This window comes from Notamacropus eugenii, chromosome 1, assembly GCF_028372415.1.
Source record: "Notamacropus eugenii isolate mMacEug1 chromosome 1, mMacEug1.pri_v2, whole genome shotgun sequence".
Lineage (NCBI taxonomy): Eukaryota > Metazoa > Chordata > Mammalia > Diprotodontia > Macropodidae > Notamacropus > Notamacropus eugenii.
The window spans coordinates 318,730,129-318,743,377 of record NC_092872.1 but is presented as its reverse complement, the minus strand read 5'-3'; the positions used below and the strand labels follow the sequence as shown (position 1 = coordinate 318,743,377).

The window sequence follows — 13,249 nt, the reverse complement described above, 5'->3', positions numbered from 1 at the left end:
TTTTAATCCTCTTTCAGATGTACATTTATTGTTCTTAAGTAGTGAAATGAAGTTTGAACAGTACCATCTGTGTGGTGTTGTAACATTGGTCCATCCACTTAGAAAGATTTGTCCTTGTTCGTTCTTCAAAGGAATTTATTGTCTGTAAGTAAAGCATTCTGTTTTTTCGCTCTAACGTGGCTGTGATGGCTGGAGATTTTGTCTGTAATGAAGGATTATTAATTAGATAACCTAAAACCTCTTGCAGTTTAGTTGATGGAGGAAACTAGATATTTGTGGAAGCTGCCTGCAAGCAGGGCAATTCTCCTTTCTTCCTGCTTCAAATGTATATGTATACAGTCCATCTACAACATTTTAATCTATTTTAAAAACCTCAATGGCACACACAACTGCAATGACAGCGTTTGTGGAAGCCACAGCTGGAATGATTCTTTTCACGACGCCTTGGTTTAACCTATAGATAACATCCCTAATACTAAATTGTGACACTGTCTCTAGTGATTTTTGGAAAATCCATCGAATGTGATCAGGATCATCTCCATCCAATGTAACTACCTCTCCAAAAGGCTGCTCTTTGGGCCTCTGTAATATTCTTGCATACTCAATACAGTGTTCTGGGAGCCTGGGCATAGTTGCGATTGTACACATGGGGAAATTACTGTGTGGCAGATAAAGTTCCAGTGTACATTCAATACAGGCTGTCAGTCTAGGTAGAATTACCCTAGCATTTCCTTTAAAACCTCTGTTCCCCCATCTATCTAAGGAATAAAGGAAGTTGGATCTAATACACCATCTTTATAATTTAGACATAATTTATCAACATGCCATTTATCCATCTTCTAGCAATAACGGAATTGAGACCACATACAATGATATGAAATTGTCCATAGAAAGTATCATCAAAATTTTTAATCTGAAATGCGGAACTACAGCACAGTTAGGGATCCTATCTTTTAGGAATTCTGCAGTAATTTCAGCTTCGGATCTTCCAACATTCTTAGGCTTAAATAAAAACTGCCTATTTAGGTTGGAAACATCTATGGTGTCCATGTCTATCACGTGAATTTGTCTAAAACCAGACAATGCAGCTTCTTGCCCTTCACCATATTGCTTCTCCCCCTCTTCCCATAAGGCACCGGGGCAACCTCTCCCACTCCAGCACTGTCCTGCAGTAGGAGGAGGAGGCAGCTGAGAAGGGGCAGATGCTGTCCAAGAGTAATTTTTAATTTGGAAAATTGACACAAATGATGATGATACCTCAAAGTAGTGCAGTGATAGAAACAAGGGAAATATATGAAGTAAAAGAAATACCTTGAATCATATCAGATTCATACCCCTTCCATTTGCATTGATACATTATGCCCTTGTTGAGCAAAGACATATTTGTATAGGAATGGTTTCTAAGACTTAGAATATTACTTGACAAAGAAACTTTTGCTATAATTCTCAAGAATCTGCATTAATTCTATGTGATTGCACTCAACTCGAATAACCCTTTGTTATTACATGGAAAGTAAGGATATCTTTAATTGAGTGTGCACTATTCTTTTAACAACAGTCACAGAATCATAGCAAAATGAACAATCACTTTACCAGGGAAGATATCATTGAAATGGATATTAGCACCCAGGATGAAATTCAGAAATTGGCTATTGAACACAATGGTTTCATTTTGTTGGTAGGGACCCCTTGGGGTCCCAGTTTCAGAGTGTAGTAGGATTAAGAGGACAGGGGAACAGAAGGTAAACAGTTCAGAATGAGACGTATCATTCATTGAGAAGGACTGTACTTAACCATGATTCCTTTTCATCATTTAAATTTAATAAGCGATAATATTTTTCAATATTTGGGGCAGTGCTACTAATGACAACTCTATTCCTGCCTAAGCCTTCTGTTGGAAAATGCTGGTAAATGTGAGCCTCTCTATTCACAGTCTAAAAAGAAACCATGCAATAACTCCTATAATGCCAAAGCAATTCTGCGAAGAGAATCATAGCAAGTGGTGAATGGGAAATATAAGGTAAAACCCAAACAGATCATTTTACTCTCTAAAGCTATCTCAGACAAATATTGAGAAATCTAAGATTACTTGGGAGAAACTCAACCAGGAAGGCCCATGCATAGCCTTTCACCATAAAAACTGGGCTGGGGCATCTAACAAATCTCTCAAGGAGTCCAGAAAAATCTACACCCCTATAATTCTCACCCTGGACCAGGATAGTAGATTCGACAAGGAAATGGAACAAAGTCATTTTCATTCTTTATTTTCATTCTTATTTTCATTATTTTCATTCTTACCTTGTAGAGACTGCCAGCTAGATTAGAGGGTCTGAAATCAGCACCTGTCTACCAGAGCTCCAACCAGGGAAAAGTATGGAGTTATTCTCAGACATAAACTGAAGAAAGGAACCTGCAAGTAACAGATATCCTTGATCAGCTCACTGAAGTTGTACTCAAAGTTTACAACTCACTGGCTTGCATCAGATTTGAGATCCTTGAAGAACATAGTACTCAATACCCAGCTAAAGCAGATATAGTATATGAGTTTATACAAATTGGGACCAAATAAGTTGTAGCACCAGTGTGATATTCACAGTGCCTCCAGAGGCCATGAATATGCTGGCACAATTCTGAATCATGTAATACAACAGACTCTCCACATGGAAAACAAAACCAAAACATTTATTCAGATACCAGAAAGCTAAATCCTAACACCAAAAAGCCAAATCTGTCATAGTAACAAAGAAATCCATACACAATAATAATGCAGAGGGCAACACCATTCCCAAGCCTTTCCTCTGTTAAGCTTCCCACAAACCAGTTCCCTTAAACAAATCACAAACAAGCTTTCTCACTCATGCTTGCCAGCTGCCTTTCTCAGCTCTGACTGCTCTCTAACTTCCTCTCAGCTCTCCTCTACCCCCTCGTTGTCCTGTTCCACCCTTCCTGCTCCTCCCCTTCCTGTTCCATGTGACTTGACACAGGTAACTTAGGCTTCTACGCAGGTCACATGGGCCTATTAATGGATGGGAAAGATCTTTCCATTAAGAAGTGAAATTACATTAACAATAAGCAAAAATCTATTATCAATAATTCAGCCCCAAGATCTTTCTTATCCATTACACAGGGAAATGGGGCAACTGCCATCCACAAAACTTTAACAGGGATAATAAAAAATAGGCATATAAAACAATATCTTAGGCAACTGGTGTCAATAGAACTTTACAGCAATATAACAGGGATCACACAAAATAAGCACATAAAACAATATCTTAGGGTGAGGTTTGAGCACAAGCACCCCAGTATTCCCTTCTCAAACAAATGGGGCCCAAAATCTTGGAATAAGGAACTACTTCCTGCTGAGATTGGACATACAGCTGTTCCTGCCCTACGTGGTGCCATTTGAGGAGTCAGTTCTTTAGCTAGCATCTGGAGCTTAACTGACTCCAGGTTCAGGGGTGACACATCACAGCCATGGACATGGGGTGACCTCCATCTTAAGTAATCAGGCACCTACAGGTGGAGGGTGCTAAGCCTGCAGAAAACAAATCTGACAAACAAGGTGAACAGGCAAAAAGCAAAAAAGAAACAAGAAGACAGTCACCAGAAGCAGGGTAGATAGAGGGTCAACCCTACTTCTGGAGTCCATGAAGCCACTATCATAGTGTCATTCACTGTTATTAACTGTTTTATAACTTGTAGTTTGGGAGTCATCATTCGGACTAGAGGTAAACTTTCTTCAATCAGAGCTGAGGTCTGGCCAATTTCTTATTCTCCCTGCAGGTGTGAAAAACTTGGATACAATGTTTCAGGAGGATTTTGTTTCCCTGCTTAGTCTAATATCTTCAATTTTCTGAATACATTTTGTATAGTTCATTAGCTGAAATGCCATCTATTCTTCCAAAATCTACCCCTGCTCCCAGTAGAGCAGTAAACACTTCTTTTCTCATCAGTATATTCTGACTTTGAACCTGCTGGCTATTTACTCTTCTCTCTCCAGGAAATTTGCCTCTTTCAGTGATTCTTACCATTCAAGATATCAACGATTCCTTGATCCTTTGGATGAACCAACTCAAAATATATATGACCTCCTGCTGAGTAAAATCTTCAATTACCACCCAAAATACTGTGTTGTCCTCCTGATTCTCCAGCTGTATTGGGCATGCTTCTGCCTTAGAAGCTTCACATGTATCCTGCTGGCAGGTGTTTGGGCCCCAATCAAGTCTCTTACTACTTTTTTGCTTCTTTTTGTGAGCTAAACTCACAACAGGTTTTTCTTCTACCACCTGAGACTTTCTAGCTTGATCTTCCAAAGGAGAGTTTGAAAGCTACAGGATAAAAAGCTTTTCATGCAAACCAGCCAACTCTCTTTCCACCTGAACTTTCTCTTCCAGCACCTTGTATTTACTTTTACACATAAGGCGATAACTTGTTAGCAAGGCCCAACCTCTCCTACATAATGACTGCTAGTTTTTTGCCTGATTCTTTTGGTATTCCTTGCAAACATATTTATAAAACTCTGGGTCCTCCCTTCTGTATCCTTGGTTCCCAGTTTTCACAGCCTTGTACTTTTAGCCCATTCCCTTGCTAGGGAGGAACAAGATAACTCCTCCCAACCTGGGATATCCATTTCTTCCTCTAAAGCCTTTCTGTCTCCAAATAAAGATCTGATATTTTGTGATCCCATCCTTATTACCATTTGTAGTGCCAACATGATATTCACAGTGCCTTCAGAGGCCATGAAGATGCTGGCACAGTTCTGAATCATGAAATACAAAAGACTCTCCACATGGAAGACAGAACCAAAACATTTATTCAGATACCAGAAAATCAAATCCCAATACCAGAAAGCCAAATCCATCACAGTAACAAAGAAATCTATACACAAAAGCAATGCAGAGGGCAACACCCTTTGTTAAGCTTCCCACAAACCAGCTCCCTTGAGCAAATTGTGAACAAACTCTCTCACTCACACTTGCCAACTGCCTTTCCCAGCTTGACTGGTCTCTGACTAACTTTCTCTCAGCTCTGCTCTAGTTCCATCTCTTCCTATTCTATCCTTCTTGCTTCACCCTTTCCTGTTCCATGGGACTTGACTCATGTGACTCAGACTTCCATGGACTTAAGCAGGTCACATGGACCTGTTAATGTGTGGGAAAGAACTTTTCATTAAGAAGCAAAATTGCATTAACAATAAGCAAAAATGCATTATCAATACATAAGTCCCCACCCTTTCCCTTAAAAATTGGAGAGTCTAGCCTTACAACACAATCTTATTTCAATAAGTAAGGTTGGAAGAATGAATAAACATGGTTTCTTTGTCCTTCTCCCAAAAGGCTATGAGAAAGAAAGATTGTTATGGAGTGAGGCATACTAAAGACAGATTCTTAAGATAATAACTTTTTGTCATTACATGCGAAAGCTCAAGGAAAACACAGCTTTATCGAAAGGTAAGGTAAGCTAGAATTCTATGAAGAAACCAAGATTAAAAATAACATTATAAAATAAATGAAAGCTCTAGAAGGAAGAAATTGAAGCACTACAGGGAATGATTTATAAGGAAGATTAACAACATAAGAGCTGCAAATATTATTCAATAAGAAATTCCCTGAAAACTAGAATAGACCAAACAGAAGTCTCCATGAGACAATAAGCAACATTAAAATAAATATGAAGGACAAAATAAATAAAAGGAAACAAAGCAATTAAAAACAACTGATTTGGGCACTAAGCAAGGAGGTATAAAAACGACTATGCATTAGAATCTAGAAGAGTTCAGATGTCCCATAAAATTCCAATAAATTCCAAATTCCAATAAAGCTCTTCAGATGAAAAGAATTTTTTTAAAGATAATGAGCTACAGATTTCTTTATCCAGCCCAAAACTATTCAAAAGACTACCATTTTTGAGGAAATTCTGAATACAGATGAATCAGGTGGATCTGTAGACACCACAACATACACAGGGGGATAGGCCCAATTCTCTGACCATAGTTACCAGAGAGGGAAGCACTAACATCTGGGTTTTCAAAGCCAGGAGTGCTCGTTAGGGGCTTCCCAGAGTCCTTGTTTGGCCAAACAAACACTTCCAGTCAGTAAACCCCCAAAATAAAAGCACACCTCAGAGTCTTTATACATTTTTTAGAGCTAGAGGGAATCTCAAGTGATGCCTTGAGAACTAGTGCCTCATTAACAAAACACGTGCACCTCCCTACAAATCTTCCCAGGTGAGACAATGGTTGTGAAAGATCCTTCTTAATCACATTATTCAGAGGTACTTTTAGTAAAATAAAAATAGCAAAAGATTACTTTGCTTGGCCTTACACCAGGATAAGTGTAATGCCTAGCACAAAATAACCCTGTGATAACAGAAGAAAGGGACTACCTGTGTCCATGCTCTTTTACTCCTCCAGGTGCCAGTTACCTTCAGAGGGTACAACTCCCTTGCCTAGGACAAGTAAGTTTTTGAAGCATAAGATCCCCCAGGCCTCATCCAATGTAAAAGCTTTAATCTGCCTTTGCTGATTATTTCTTTTCATCCATATGATCATTCATCAGTGGAATTCTCCCCTAATCTCCAAAGTAAGGTCTTCTTCATTTCCACCTTTTAAAATCTTACTCATACCCATCCACCTCACTTAATACCTTATAGAATCTTTACTTTCTGAGGCTGCAGGGATCACTTTCATTTTATCACTTTCCCTTCATTTGAACCTGGCATTTCACTCATTCTTATCTATCCCTCTGTTCACCTTACCTCCTTTATGTTCCCATCCTTGTTTTACTATTGTCCTTCAAAGGAAGCATTGGCCTATAGGCAGCATAAAATCAGGTTCTATTCAAATGTCCCTTATCCTTCACTGTTACCTCTCCCAGATGTCTACCTCCATCCTGGTCTCTTTGTGTTTGTTTAGAAAGAATTGTCTTTCTGGTCTCCCTATTATCCATCTGCTGCTGTTACTGTCTTTGCTGCACTTATTCACTCCTGCTGCATTTCTATTGTCTGGGATCTTTGAGAGACAAATAAACTCTTTACTGCTGTTTTTCTTTCTAAAAATATTTCAATTTTTTCTTGAATATTGAATGTTCATCTCTTATACTGTATGTTTAAGCTCAGATTTTAAGGGTAGGTCATCCTGGGTTTGCTCTTTGCAATACATTATTCCATTTTCTCCTCCTTTTTCTAGTAGTTGCAGAATAGTCTTGCCTTTTTCACATATCCTTTCCTTTGCATTTTATGGTCTTTCTCCTGATGGTTTGCAGAACTTCTTTTTTACTGAATTGAATTGTCAAATTTAACCACTATGTGCATTGGAATTTGCAGCTTTTGTTTATTATATTTTTTAGGTGATCTGTGAATTTCTTCAACTGGAATTTCATTTTCTATATTTAGATGTTCTAACCAGTTCTCTTTTGGGAGACCTATGATACCTACGTTTTCTCTGTGTAATTTTGCCTTTGAGTTCAGTATATTTTTTGCTCTCTTAGTGAGCATATTTTTAAAATGTTATTATATCTTTGATTCTCTTTTCTAGGTTGTTCATGAATTCTGTGTATTTACAATCCCAGCTTGCTGTTCTTCCTTATGTTTCTTTGGTGAGATGTGCCATTATAGATTCAAGTTTTTCTATTATTGTCATTATTTTTGCTTCACATGACATAATTTTTTTCTTTTAATTCTAATTTCTCTTTTAAACCACTCAAGAATAAAGTGTTGTGATATCATGATCTTTTCAAATTCCAGTCTTATATTCCTTTATTTTGCAGTGTCTATTCATAGGTGCTTGCATTCATTTGCTAGATCTGGAGACCATATTTCCTTCCATTGTTATTGCTTTTCCTATTGATTTATCTATTTATGTTCAAGGTCTTTGAGATTTAATCTTCCTGAAATATTTGGCTTTTTCATTCTTCCCCACCTCTGATTTTCCTGGTCTTCTTTCTTTTTAGATCATGGGGATCTGAATTTTGAGAGCTAGAGAGCAAAGGGTTTCATCCTTCTCCCACACTGAACAATTAGAGGTTCAATAGTCTAGGTCTCTACCCCAATTTACTTATGAGTACTCAGAACTGGTGAAAGCTGGATTCTGTGCTATGTTCTTCAGGTTCAGTGGAATTCTATGTAACCTTTCAATCCCCCTTCAATCCTGGTGACCTCTGCCACTTCTAGTTCAGAGTTTGTTTCCCCTGGTACTGAGAGTTCAGAGGTTTGTAGTACTAGTGCTTCCAAGTTGTTGCCCCCAGCAGGTTTTTGCTCCTATGCTCAACCTGATGTCAAAGTGAAAAAAATTAAATTGAGTCTGCATAATTGTTTTATTGATCCTATTTGCAGTTATCTGATTTTTCTCTTATAATTGCCTAACTCATGCTTCTTTTTCTCAGAACTTAGTTCAGGAATTCAACTGACTTGCAATGAATGAGTTGTACTAATTCTACTCTTGCCTCAAGGAAATCTCCTATATTTGAGAGAAGCAGAAGGACACAAGGAAGTATGGTCCACTATTTCAAACTTTTCAGGTGAACTCAAACAACGAATGTCTTCAATCACCAGAGTTTAGCTTCTCTCTGAGTTAGCTTAAAGTTATAATTAAGAGGAAAACTCTTATCTACTATATTTTATCTTCATTTCCAACAAAAATATCAAGACATATGGTATTGTCTTTAGTTAGCTCAAAGAAATATATTATCTGAAAGAGATATATTATTACTCTAGGACACAGGGAGTCTGCTATCCTTGGTCCACCATGCCACAGGATGCAGATGGGTCCCATAAATCAATCAAGCATTCCTCTAAGACAGAGAAGGGTGGCTTCCAACCCCTGCATGATTGTTAATCTGCTCTTCTTGATGTAAACAATCATATTGGACACACTCCCATGATGTTGTCTACTTTGTAACCAATCATATTGCCTTCCTCTGGTGCCCAACTTTGGACTCCCCAAAACAATATTAATGCTGGTGAGTTCTACCTTGGGATTTTTGGTCATTGAGAGGTCATTGAACTGCTAGGCCGTTTCATAAATTTGATTATGCCCAGATCATTGTCTCTAAGCTTACTTTAATTTTCAAATGTAACAAAGCTCTGAGCAAAGTTCCACATCCTGGAGCTGGGTTCTCATGAAACTGGGAAGAGGGATAGGGGGAATGGAATGCAAGCATAAGTAAGCCTATGTTGTGTGCTTGTGTCTGCTAGTATGACCTCACTGTCATATTGTGGAGGTTGGGGAGGGGCTGTGAGCTCAGAGTCAGTGAGCATCAGTTTTCAAGGTTTCTATTTTAAACTTCTTTTAAGTTCTGGGTATCCTAAACCAGGGCTTCTTAAACTTTTTCTACTTACAACTCTGCACTTCTTAAATGGTGGCTTGTAACCCATCCCCATATAGGGTTGTAACCCACAGTTTAAGAAGTGCTATACCTAATCCATGGAGACAGCTGAATTTACTTTATCTTTGGTATATAATTTCTGTTTTGGAGAACTTTGAGAGGTTGCAATGCTCAGAGAAAATTTCTAGTGCACCATCTTATTGCTCACACATGACCTGGATCCTTGTGTACTTTATAACAATTTTCTCAATGATACCTCTGTGGTTATTTTGATGATATGATGATGGTATTGATGATGACAATGACAATAATGATAATTATGTTGTTTTTGTTGCTGCTGTTGTTTTTACAACCCCAAGTGTGTCTTTCTTTTTTCTTCTTCTGGGATAATTTGTTTCATTATCTGTGTCTTCTTTTATAGTTGTATTTGTTTATCTTTTCAAAGTATTTCTGTTGTCTGAGTGTTTGCAAGACACATGATTTTTTTCTTTTGTAAGCTCACATATGGTTTTCTTTATAGAAGTGTTTCAAAGTTACTTTTTTCCACAGAATATGCATTTTTTTTAAATTAATGATTAAACTCAGATTTGTAGGGACGCTACCTTGAGATAAATTTTGAGTTCTTTTCCTCTTTGGAGCACATTATTTTATCCTTTCCTGAAGTTTCTGTTGTCTTTATGTTGAAGTTTTTTCCCCCCAGATCTCTTGAAGAATTTGTTTTCTGTCATTGAAATGGTTAAATTTAGTCACCCACAACATGTTTTGGATTTTTCAGAATTTGTTTTTAATGATCTGTGAATTATTGTGATTGACACTTTCTACTTGTTCAGAAACTCTGTGCAATTTTCTTATAGTATTTCTTGAATTATGCTGCTCAGTTTTTTTTTAAATTTTTATGTTCTTCTGGGAGACCTATAATCCTTAATTTTTCATTATTACTTGTATCTCAAAGTTTAAAATATTTTGCTTGTATAGAGAGAATGTATTCTTTTAAAGTCATTTCTTTTTTTCTTCCATATTATCCTCTTCTCTATATTTGTATTCTCATTAGTTTTTCTCGTTTCTTTTGCTGAAATTTGCCATTATGGATTCAAGTTTTTCTATTCTGCCAACTATTTCTGCTCATCATAAATTCTACTTTTGTTATTCTTATTTCACTCACCATTTGTTAATTAATTTTCTTTTGTTTTGAAATATTTAATGGGAGATATTTGAACTCATTTATAGTATGAGATTGTATTCCTTCTTCTTGTGTTTATCTGTTAATGCTCAAAATTTTAAAATGAGTATTCGTCTTGCTGAGATTTTTGGTAATTTTCATCAATTTCTCTTATAGTCCCCTATTGTTCACTTTCTGAATCCTTCCCCTTTGATTGCAGTTTCTCGAGGGGCTAAAACTCAAAGCTTTCTTACCCACCTGCATCACTAGGACATTAACTTTTTAACAGCCTCAGTCTTTTTCCCAAGCGTCTTGGGGGGAAGGGGTAAAACTAGCTTCAGCTTGATGCCAGTCATCTTTTTTTTTCAGGCCTAGTGGAATCATCTTTAGTTCTCTGAGAGTTGTGGAAACACAACATTATGAAGCTGGCATCTCCAGGCAGTGCAAGCTTTCCACTTGCACATACCGTTAGCTCCATGCTATATGGTATAGGAAGCAGAGTTCTGCTGCAAGCGAGTAAGTATGTACTTCTTGGCAGAGAATGGTGCCCAGTGTGGGAGGGGCTGCTACGCTTTATGGATTAAGCTTTAACCTTCTCTACTGTTTGTTCATGTGATTGCTTTTCATTAATGTTCTTTGTGTCTTAGACCACAGAAACAAGTGATATTGTTTTTTGTCTTTTATGTAATTCTTACTTTGGAGAGGTTTGAGAATTTGTGTGTATCAGAGATTCACCATATTTTTAGTCACATGACACAGAAATCTGGAATTTGTCCTCTTTCATTAGTATCTTAGTCCTTGAATTGTCCCTAGGTTAGTACCAACTGGCAGCAATGTCTTTGTTGGGAGACAAGGATAAACTGGATGTGACAAAGTGATGTATATTCGATACTGTTTAAGGAGTCTATCTCTGCAACTATACCATATCTGCAGGGAACATTTTAAGAACTACAATATAATAGCTGTCAGGAACTATGAGTTACTGCTTTTCCACATATGTTTTTTAAACTTGTAGTAGTTTTCTCCTAATCTGTATTTTTAATGACGAGAAAGTATGTCCCAGACTTTGTAAGGTCATTGTATACCAGCGGTTCTTACTATACCACTCTACTAAATACTAAAACCTAGTAAATATCTAAAAGTTAATTTAATCTGACTTACTAATTGATTATCAACTAGAGAAGAGCTATTGTGGAGGCTTATAAGCTATAGTATTATAGCTAGGTAATGAAATGAATAGAATACAGCCTGGAGTCAAGAAGACTCTTCTTCCTGAGTTCAAATCTGGCTTCAGACATTTATTAGCTCTGTGACCCTGGGCAAATCATTTCACCCTGTTTACTTCAATTTTTTCATGTATAAAATGAGCTAGAGAAGAAAATGGCAAACCATTACAGTATCTTTGTTAAGAAAACCCCAAATACGGTCACAAGAGTTGGACACAACTAAAATGACTGAATAACAACAAATAACAACAACCTATTACCATCCCTTCAGTGGTACCTCTAGAATCATGGGAGGAGATGGAATAGTCTTGCTCTGTGACCCAACATGACTGTCTAATTGTAGGTTGTAAGACTGACTCCAGAACCTGACTGATCTATGTATAGCAGGTCACATCAGAAAAAAAAAAGAAGCAAGGAAGAAATTATATTTTGGACATGCAGATAAGGAAGGACTCTCATGAATTAACAAGGGATAGAAAGGATCAAATGATACAGAATAAATAATTTAAATTAGATAAAATTAAAAGCTTAAGTATAAAAAAGTTACAAGTGAAAATCAATTAATTGGGAAAATACTTGCAGGAATTTCCCCTCACAAATGTCTCACTGCATGAACAGGCACATATTTCATAAGGAATATATCCAAGGTTTCAACTTCCATATGAAAAAAAGTTATCCAAATCAAGAGAAATTCAAATTATAGTAACTCTAAGTTTCTATCTTATTTCCACAAGATTGGAAAATGAAAAAATGACAAAGATTGGGAGGGATATGTGGGAAGGCAGATATATTAATGTGCTTTTAGCATAGCTGTGAAATGGTCTAGACAACCTGGAAAGAAACTTGGAACCATGCCCTCAAAGTCACTAAACTCTTTATACCCTATATCCTAGCATTAACACTACTATTCCTGTATCCTAAAAAGACTTAGATATATGAAAGTATTCATGTTAGGAATTTAAAAAATGAAAATAAATGACAAAGAAGCTTGATGCTCAGTCACAAAGTTTTTCTTGATATTCCTGTCAAAAACAATGAATAGAAATTAGACCCAGACAATTATGTGTATATTTATTAGATTCTAATGCTATTTTACTACCAATGAATTTGAAACTTTATTTTTTACATAGTTTAACAATTTTTTTTTCTAGAATCTCTTTAAACGTCTAAGTTCCTTTTTTTCAGGGGGAGGAGGACAGCTACAAAAGTCACTGGGATCCTGTGTAATATTCTTCTTTATGGCCTTAGAGTGTGGGTGGTATAGTTTCCCTCATTTTGTTTCATAAATCACAGACACCCATTCCTTTAATCTAAGCTGAAATCCATTACTTCCAGGCTACTTAACTTACACAATGCTAAACTTTAGTCACACACATAATAAAATAAAAATTTTAAAGTCATTTATTGAATTATTTACAGACATCTCTTTAATATCCCAGGAGATAGTGGCAATACCCCTGAAATGTGGAAAAATCCATGTAAATTATTTTGACCCTCCATTCCAGAGAAGAAATCTGAATTATTATGGTATTAAAAGATAA

The 13,249-nt window shown here is 36.8% G+C and overlaps 1 pseudogene; it reads right to left on the bottom strand.

Annotated features, from left to right (window-relative positions):
- Positions 1–208: 208 nt before the first annotated feature.
- LOC140529403 (NEDD8-activating enzyme E1 catalytic subunit pseudogene) lies at positions 209–1,357 on the bottom strand (annotated as a pseudogene).
- Positions 1,358–13,249: the final 11,892 nt, after the last annotated feature.